Raw genomic sequence first — 10,895 nt, forward strand, 5'->3', positions numbered from 1 at the left:
AAAACCCTTGTATGTTACCTTTCTTTTTTATTATATTCTGTTATGGTTTATATTATGAGTTGTAGTTGATAGATTACAGAACAATCAATCCAGATTTTCTTGTTTGAGTACACTCTGCCCTCTAACAAAAGAGCAAGCACAGAGAATAATAATGATGATAATTATATCTCTACTAGAGGCCTAGTGCACGAATTCATGCACCAGTGGGGTCCCTGGGCCTGGCCTGTGGGATTAGGCTGAAACCAGCTCTCCAACATTCCCTAAGGGGTCCCAATTGCAAGAGGGAACAGGCCAGGCCTAGGGACCCCACTGCTGCACAATCAGGGCTGGGGAGGAACATAGGAGGTTGGCCAGCGGGGAGGAGGGGGGAACTACGGGAGGGCTCCGGGCCCGTCCAGCATGTCTCGTTCAGTCCCAATTGGCCGGACCCCAGCATCAAGCTAACCTACTAGTCAGAGCGTCTGTCCCTTGATGGTCAGTGCATGTCATAGAGACTGGTCGACAGGTCAACGACTGTCTGCCCCCTGCTGGTCAGTGCACATAATAGCAAGCAGTTGAGCAGCTTTAGCATATCATTAGCATGTTATGCTTTGATTGGTTGAATGGATGACTAGACACTTAGCATATTAGGCTTTTATTATATAGGATATGTTTGTAACCCTTTGCATTTCCCAATAAACTTTTACATAGTTCATCATATTTGGCCTCCTTAACTCAATTAGTTGCTTTTTAATTATTTCTACTTTAAACACAAAGACTCTCAGGCTCTTGCAGTTAGTTAAGTATCTTACCGAAAGCTTCTCAACTAATTATTATTCTTAACCATGAAGTAAGCAACAAATCTTAAAAGACCATAAACATGAGATCCACTATCATTTTATATTTCATTAATAAAAGATAATCTATTATATTATCAGTTTTATAATGTATTCCAATTTTAGTGATGTTAAAAGTGTCAGAGAAGAGAGGGTGGGTGCTGGGTGAAAAAGGTTAAGAGATTAAGAAGCACAAATTAGTAGTTACAGAACAGTCACAGAGTTGTAGATTACAGCATAGGGAATGTAGTCAATACCACTGTGATAACTATCTATGGGGCCAGGTGCTTACTTGAAACACCAGGGTGCCATTTTATAAAGTACATGATTTTCTAACCACTATACTGTACATCTAAAACTGATATAGAATAACATTAAATGTAAACTGTAATTTTTAAAAACTGATGAACTTTACAAGTACAAAAAATAATATGACTAAAACAGATACAACATGGTGAGTTATTATGCCATTCTATCACTGGATTCTTAATCTTTAATACCGTGTTTTTCTTAAAAATGACCTCTGTGGATCATTTCCTTCTTCTTGTAATTTATTCACCATTAATTTACTCAAAATCTGGCACCTGCCACTCTCAGCTCTCTTTTTAGTAGTTACCAATGGCCACATTAACGAAGCTGAGTCTTTTTTCAATTCACACACACACACACACACACACATACACACGTTCCATTATCAAAATTCCAACTTTAGCAGTCTTATATGGTTCTCTTTGCCTTACACTGCTTCACCTCTTCAATTTTTTTAAATGGTCTCTTTTCATAATCAACTCAGTATTTTTAAAACTAGTAATTCTCTTTCTCTTAATAAAAACAGTAACAACAAACAGCATACAAATAACAAAGCTCATTTCTGACTTGTAAAGTTTATAAGAGATGTAACATTTTGTCAGTTGTTCTGTTTAGAGTACTTTGGATAATGCTTTTATTAAAAACTAGAGGCCCAGCGCACAAATTCGTGCATGGAGGTCCCTCGGTCTGGCCGGCCATCAGGGCTGATCAGGGCCGGCCCGGCAGCTGGGAGGGACCACAAGGTTGGCTGGTCGAGGGAGGTTGGCTGTGGGAGTGCACTAACCACCAGGGGGCAGTGCACTGAGCGTCTGCCCCCTGGTGGTCAGTGCACATCATAGTGACCAGTTGACCAGTTGTTCAGTAGACCAGTCGTAATGGTTGCTTAGGCTTTTATATAGGTAACTAGAGGCCCAGTGCACAAAATTCATGCACGGGGGTGGGGTCCCTCAACCCGGCCTACATCCTCTCCAATCCTGGACCCCTTGGGGGAAGGGGCCTAAACTGGCAGTCAGACATCCCTCTAGCAATCCGGGACCGCTGACTCCTAACCAATCACCTGCCTGCCTGCCTGATCGCCCCTAAACACTCTGCCTGCTTGCCTGATCACCCTTAACCACCTCTACCTTGGCCCCTGCCACCATGGCTTTGTCCGGAAGGATATCCGGGAGATGTCCGGTCTATCTGGCCTAATTAGCATATTACCCTTTTATTAGTATAGATATAACTGCTTCAAAGTGGCTTTCTCAATGAAGTGCCAATGGGATCATTCTGGAAATCAGAATATATGCATTGATTTCTACAAGGATATCCATCATGGGCCTAGTGTTTTCCAATAATTGGAGTTTCTGGTGGAAACTCTTCCAAAATTGGTCCTATTAAATCCCAATTAAGTGGGACTAGAACCAAAAGGTCTAATTTGCGAATCCTATACATACAAAGCCTTACAGGTCACAGAAAAGTGACCCAATATAGGTCCTTCTCCACCATGGACATCCTATCTTCCATCACACAATTTCAAATGTTATTCTTTTATCATTTACCAATTTACTTCTTTAATTGTTCTTTATCTGTCTGTCACCCTTGAATATGTGTTCCATAATGGCTGAATACATGGATGTCTCGGTCACTTTTGTATCCCCAGGACCCAAAGCAATGCCTTACATTTAAAAGGCATTCAAATATTCTATTGCATACATTATTAAAACCTCTAGTGTAAGGAGAATTACTGTGCAGACTGGAAAACAAAAGATTTATCAGTCTTATGTCTTCAATATACTGTGAAATTGTTCATTTCATTGTTGGTAGTCAATACCAGTATAGGGCTTGTCTCAAAATGGCTTTGAAATGCAAGATCTAAAAATCTCAAAATTTTGAAAGATAAGTGAGATGTTTTTCTGAGAACTCATCCTTACTGAGTAGGAGCCTGCAAAGCACAAATGACAATTTAACATTGGTAACATGTTTTCCTATAGCTCATATAGCAATAATGCCATGACATCTACTTAAAATTATGAAGTTTCTTTTCCTTCCAACTTTTAATATTGTACTATCTCCTTATTAAATTTTAAATTTTAATATTTTATACATTTGGATTTTGCTGGATACACTTTTTCTACTTATTAATTTTACCAGTAGTATCAGTGTTCAGCAAATTAGAGTTTGCTAAATAGTTACACCATATTAATAAGCCCGAATCTCTTGGTCCTGATGTTTAATTCATTGCTTTTATTAGTATATTTCCAAGTAGAGGATTTAATTTATACATATTAAACTCTACCACATGGTGTCTTGTTCACAAAATCTTTCATTAACTCTATTCCCCAGTAATGAATATTTTATCAATTTATCACATGTAACATCCCTGGCCATTATTACTTAGATAATCATTTGAGCAATTTTGTCAAATATACCAAGCAGAATAAAAACCCACAAACAAACAAACAATAAACCCTTACTCTTCCATTAGAACATTTAATTCTTCTGTTCTTAGAGCATCATTTCAATTCACTTAAACCTTGTGTCTTCTAACAAATATTTTGGAATTTTGGGGATTATAACATAGATTTTCCATTAAATATGTTTATTTGCTAGAAGTCATTATTTTTGTCTTATTTCAAGAGTAGAATTTAAGGAGGAAGAAACAGTTTGTTACACAGGATATACCAGGCAGGGTCAGATTGCACAAATGCTAACTGCTACCATAGTATTTTATCAATGAACTAGAGGCCCGGTGCACAAAATTCATGCACTGGGTGGGCCTTCAGCCCAGCCTGCACCCTCTCTCAGTCTGGGAGCCCTCAAGGGATGTCCGACTGCCGGCTTGGGCGTAAGCCGGCAGTCGGACATTCTTAGCTCTGCCACAGAAGTGGGAGAAGTTCCCGTCACAGCCGCTGCACTCGCCAGCCATGAGCCCGGCTTCTGGCTGAGCAGTGGTCCCCGTGGGAGCTCACTGACCACCAGGGGGCAGCTCCTGCATTGAGCATCTGTCCCCTGGTGATCAGTGCGCATCATAGCAACCAGTCTTTCCACCAGTCAATTTAATTAGCCTTTTATTATATACTAGGGGCCAGTGCATGAATTCTTGCACCTTGAAAGGAAGTGTGGGCCACTAGGCTACGGTGGGCATGGGGGGGACAGGTCTCGGCCCACCCTCTCCACCCCCATTTGGCCCCTCCCACCTCAGCCCCTGGTCCCCTGTCTGCCTGCAGCCCCGCTCCTGCCGCTGCTGCTCCCATGTGCTGATGGCACCGGCCTTGCTCGCACCTGCTGATGGCACAGAGCAATTGGGGCTGGTGCCAGCAGTGGGTGTGAGCAGGGCCGGCGCCATCAGCGGGTGTGAGAGGTGGCTGCTACCCCAATCAATCACCCCTCAGGAGCAGGGGGGGAGGTGGAGAACCCCTCAGGGGCGATTGGGGCCAGCAGCCACCGCTCGCACCTGCTGACAGTGCCAAGCGATTGTGACCGGCGCTGGGTGCCAGCAGTGGGTGAGTGCAGGGTCCTCACTGACAGTGGGTGTGAGAGGTGGCTGCCAGCCCCAATCGCGCCTCAGGATCAGGGGTAGGTGGAGAAGCCTTGAGGAGCAATCAGGGCCGACAGCCACCACTCGCACCTGCTGACGTCACCAAGCAGTTGCGAGTGGCAGCTCCGGCGCCGGCAACGGGTGCGAGTGGGGCTGGTGCCAGCAGCAGGTGCAAGTTCCCGGCAGGACCACGGCGTGCGGGAGCAAAGAATTTTCAGTAACTACCAGAGGCTCACCCCAATGACAGCGACCAGCGCCCTGCCTTGGTCTGGAGCCCCTACTCACCAGCTCCACCTTCCCGCCGCAGCCAATGCCTGCCATGTTCCGTGCTCTGCCACCTGCTGCTGACACCCACCATGTTCCACATGCACTCCCTGGTGGTCAACGAATGTCACAGCAACCAGTTGTTTGGTTGTTCCACCGTTCAGTCTATTTACATATTAGAGTTATATATATATATGTGTGTGTGTGTGTATATATATATTTATATATATATATAAGTATTTATATATATATAAATATATAAATATAAATAATTGCAATTGATTAAAACCCCACATTAGAAATCTCCTTGATTCATGTTCCAAAATTATGTTCAGCATATGCTCTGGTGGTGAGGGATACTAATGAAAACAAAGTCTGGTTCTCATCAGAGGATATAGTTTAGACCCAGGTTTGACAGAGTATTAGTGCAGCTTTGCAGAGACTGTAGGAAATAGCACAAGTCTCCATTCTTTAGTTATTCTGTATATTCATAACCATAAAACATACCCTTTATAGTAAAGACGACCAAAAGAGCTGTTTTGTGTTTGTGTATATGTATTACATTTCTCTTATAGCCCTCAAACTTACTCTCTCCCTCTCTTCTATGCAATTTACATTTATGCTCTATATTAAATGTTCCTATTGGAAATCAAAGACAAAAATCAGGAATTGTGAAACTTTGATCAATGTAATCAAAGCAGCTATTATAAAATAACATGACAATGAGATTATGTTCTAAAATACTATTAGCCAGTAAAGGAGTTTTTAATGCTTATATATTGGCAATCCCAGAAAATAAGTAAGTTCATTGTGGCAGGGACTTCAATAGTCTTGTTCAGTACCTACCACTCTATGTGGCTTATAGTAAATGGTCAGTATGTATTAATTGATAAAATTACTGAAAAGATGGCAAAACATAAGATGATGGATGGTTTGTGTGGATATGTTTGAAGAATCTTACTTGAAGATTGCTTATTTTTGAGTTCAGGTAAGCATTTATTGGGTACATACTATTTGCAGGACACCATATCAAATCCTGAATTTATAAATATGAATAAGTATGGCCTCTTCATGGAACTTTCACTCTACTGGGGAAGCAAATGTCAACATTTACCTTCAACTTACTTTTGTCAGAGCTATGATACACATACATGGTTCCTAAAAATGTAAACAATGCATTAAGCCCAGACTAAGTCAATTGCGGCATGGTTGGATGTAGAGAGGGGGACTGGTAATTCAGAAATGGCAATTTTCTGCTACAGCAAATTTTAAAAGTGAGATGTTAAGGATATTATTGAAATTTTAAGTTAACGCTGAAAAGTGAAGAAATGTCACACTTTAAGAAAGCCTGCCCTAATATCTCCTTTATACAAATTTATAAACTTGCCCTTTTTTTCCTGGTGCTGAGTTTGTTTTCTTCACTACCCTCAGAATGACTAATTTTCAAAAGTGTTTATACTTCACTAGATGTAAGCTCCACAAAAGCATGGGAGCTTATTCACTATGTCAGTCTTATTCACTATGTTCTGCCTCAAGCCTAAGAAGGAGAAGGTGTTCCACCAATATGTACAGGAAGGCTGGAAGGAAGCATGAAGAGAGGAAGGGAAGAAATAAAGGGGTACAAATTAAGCAAGAGACCAATAGAAGTTGTTCAGAGGAACTTGGCCAAGGTGGTAAGTAAATTAAAACCATGCCATAAAAACCATTTAACCCTACATATAGAACCTTGATGGGGAATTATTGCCTCTATCATATAAGGACAAGGAAAAATACAAGTGTCTTGAAAAGAAGACTGGATTGAAAGTAACTTGACCAGAAGACAATCCCAGCTTGATCAATTAACCTGACACCTAGGCTTTTCCACATCCTCAGACAGGGAACAGCGACACTCACACCTCCCTTTTAGAGTGGTGGGGAGAATGAATGAGATGGCATTCAGGAAGTCCTGCCATAGGAAGGATTAGGCAAGTGTGTTGGGAAAGAAAATGAAAGGATAATTATATGGAATAAGCTATAAGGAGAAATATTTCTATCTGCCAAAAGAAAGAAACTTCTAGGAACCTGAGCTGCAATGATGGTTTGTGCTGCCTCAGGAGACACAGACCTATCTTCTTGAGGCGTTGGGGCTTTGGCTGGCAGATTACTGAGGGTATTTAAAAGTGGGCCATATAGACACAGTAGAAATTTCATTAGGTGATCCATAAGGTCTCTACCATTTTCTAGGACTGCATTATTGTATCAACTTGTAATATGCATGGCAATGATACATGAAATAATTATTCATAAGAGCAATGTCCTATTTATCTAGACTACCAACAACAGGAAAGCTTAGCTGCAATTTTAGATTAAGAATGCTCAGAAAAATAAACCTTAAACATTTATAATATATACTACACTATAATATATTTATAGATCTTATATTTTGTATTTTGTAACAGAAAAATGAAACTAGACGTAGCACACTTTGTATATTGTAGTTAGAAGAATGATTCCATTTTAATAAAAATACTCAAATGAACAAAAAAGTTCCTTGTACTACCATTTCAGGTTAACAGGAATGTGGTGATTATAACAAGAATCCCAATGTTCACATTTTAGACCTTAAAACATTACAAAATGGTATGTGTCCTAATGTGGATTATATGATTATTTAAATCTTATTTTAGATAATGTTTTCATAAATGTTACATCACATTATTCAACCGTGGTGGTTTCTCTTTAATAACAACATTTAAATTTTTAACATAGACCGAAAATGCTTTTATTGTAGAAAATAGTTTAAACTTTTAAAAATAATCACCTCACTTGTAGAATAACAAAATTTATTTTTCTTGTACAATAAAATCACTTTTTGTTTTTGTAGAACAAAGTTTTAACCTGCATGACAATAAAACTAAAGGGAAAGAGCCTAATCTTGAAAGAACTTATATGCACTAATAATTATTTTAAAATTAAGTACAACAATGCAATTACTAGAATTCCATGAATTATTACCTAACTAGGTGTGTTACAGAGTATAACTATTGCTAATTGATGTATGTTTAGGTTCCAAACAATTAGGTAGACATTTTCTAGAATAAAGGATAGATTCCATGTCAAGTCATTTTTTTCTTATTAAAATTAAGTCAAGTGCCTTAATTTTTAATGAGAGCTGTAAAATGACTAATTGCTATAAAAAGAAATGATTCACTAGTCTAAAGATACAAACTTTAAAATGCTGATAATTCTGTTCACATTATTCTATTTTGTAGAGTTAATAAGTAAATAAGACAAGCATGATATTTTGATGTTAACTGGAGTCAGAATAGAATAGACAATGTAGTTCTGCAAAATAGCACATTGTTTTGTTCTTTGGGAAAATTAATTTCTTTAATAGTATAGGTTTAATTCTCATTGAGTTTAAGAGGGCATTACTTTGTTTTCAGAAGCATGAAGAATGCAAATAAAAGGAGTTCTCTGGAACTTGTAAATGAAATCACACCTAGGTAGTTTCCTATTAAGCTAAGACCTTAATAAGAATAGAATATTAAGAATGATTGCTCATCAGAGGAACAAGTCAAGCATACAAAAGGACAAACAATAGCTGATTCTAGCATTGATGATATTAAATTCCAAAAAAGCTTTAATTTTTCCTGTGACGAATGAAAGGTGGCCACTCAAATCAGCAACTGTCAAAAACCTAACAATATGGCAAGGTGGGATTTTTTTGTTTGAAATAAAACCTCTGTTTGTCTTCTCTGTTCACATTTAAGAACACAAATTTAGCTGATGTTCCTATTACTTTATAAATGAAGCACTTTACTTAAAGTGGCATGTGCCTGCACCAAAATATAGCTCATTCTACGCAACAACTCAAGAGACAAACTGCATTCTTTTGAACTCAGATATCTCCATGAAAAATCTTTCCTTTTCTGACAAAGACAAAAGGTTAGATCAGATATATAACATTGGAGGAGCATTATCTTGTCAAGTGGCTGGAATACATTAATATAGAGAGGAACCTTTCAGTTAAAATTTTAGAAACGGAAGAAGGAAAATCTTTATACTTGCTATTTATATTACTTTCGCTCTGCAGGAAAAAAATAAGAGGAATAAATCTTGGTGGCTAGTCTGAGGCATACTGGAAGAAATCCAATTTAATTAGGAAAGAACACTGCTAACTTGGGGGTTGAAAAAATAGGACTTTGAAACAAGCATAAACCATTATAAAACCCAGTTTGTGATTAATAAGCAATGAATTCTTCCTTGACAGATAGGCACTGCTGGTTATTTATTGAAGTTTCTTAGTTTACGCTCTACATGGCATGCTCTTCATTTTTAAAGAGTAAATGTAAAACTCTTTTCCTTGTTTACATTCATGTTGCTTTTACTCTTAACAAGATAAATAACAATGAGACTAGGAATGCTTACGCCTGAAATGATTTAGACTGCAAGTATTGTTTAATTGCCTCCATCTCTATCTTCCCTTTGCCAGTGTTTAACCAGAAAAAGCCAGAATAATTAGTGTGATCAGACTCAGAGTTGTCCTCTGTAAAACATGGAAGTTCAAAATGAAGGAAAAATATATTGGGGTCCAGCAAGTGTCACTGAGTGTAACTTACCTGTTATGTAGAAGACCATCTGTATGAAAACTCAAGCTAGGGCACAAAAGAAAAACACTAGTTTCTTATACACAGCAGAACTCTGTTATGATGTGTTTACTGCACAGTGTACCTTAGCCTTTATGTGAGTGTATTTATGGAGATGAGTGGATAAAAATGTTGTGGTACATTTGTACAATGGAATAGTATGCAGCTGTAAAAAAGGATCCCTTACACTTGACAACAGCATGGATAGACCTGGAGAATATTATGCTAAGAAGAAGTAAGCCACTCAGATAAAGACAAATGCCATATGATTTCACTAACCTGTAGAATCTAATGAACAAACTAAACTGATGAGCAAAATAGAACCAGAAGCATGAAGACATGGAACAGACTGACAAACATCTAAGAGAAGAGGTTTAGGGGGTTACTGGAAAAGGGTGAAGGTATTCGCTAAAGAACATATATGCATACTGCAGGGACACAGACAATAGTGTGGTGAAGACCAAGGGAGGGGGAGGCAGAGGTTGGATGGAGGTGGGCAAAGGGGGAGAAAATGGGGACATCTGCAATAGTGTCAGCAATAAAAAAGACAAAGGTATGAAAAGTGACTGATGGAGAATATTGTAGACCTGAAGAAATGAAGGCAAAAGAAAAAAATATTATGGTAAACAATCCCATTTACTTGGATGCAACTGTGAAAATGGCCTTTATGACTGTTGTTCTTAACCATTTAAAGTCATGCTGTCATAAACTCTGAAGAAAACTAAAGATGACAAAATGTACATGTGTATATATCCATCAAGTTTTAATATATTTTTTAGTGCAGAAACTTTGATCTAACCATAAACAGAATCTATATTGATAATCTGACCAGACGATGCCATGCTAGAGAAGAATATATCTAATTCACATTCTTCTCTACAATTCATTTTTAATAGCATATGTCAACATGGAAGTGCATATAATTTTCTGGAGCTATAAAAAATCCATAGTGTATGCAGAGACTTAAATGAAAGGAAAATTTATAGAATTTAATTTTTTTCTGTTATTTAGAATCTGAGTGTTTTAGGATCCTGATATTTGAAATAAGTATGTGTAGTCATGTATCCACACTTTACACTCAGTGCCTTAATTATAGTCGAAAGGAAATTATAACTGATTCATTTTCCAAGAGCCATATTTAATAACTATCAAAAATGTCCTTTGTAATGCTCTCCCAGTCAGAAATATGAAAGTTTGCTTTTACTAATAAAAATAAGGTGATATCGATTTCTCTAAGGCTAAGATATCACGTGAATTTTAGTTCATTCAATATCTTTAACATTTTATATTCAAAAATAAAGTTTATTTCTATATACGTGTGCGTGTGTTATTCTAATGCTTGAGGTCATCTGTCATTTC

Source organism: Myotis lucifugus, unplaced genomic scaffold (genome assembly GCF_000147115.1).
Source record: "Myotis lucifugus unplaced genomic scaffold, Myoluc2.0 scaffold_499, whole genome shotgun sequence".
Taxonomy (NCBI): Eukaryota; Metazoa; Chordata; class Mammalia; order Chiroptera; family Vespertilionidae; genus Myotis; species Myotis lucifugus.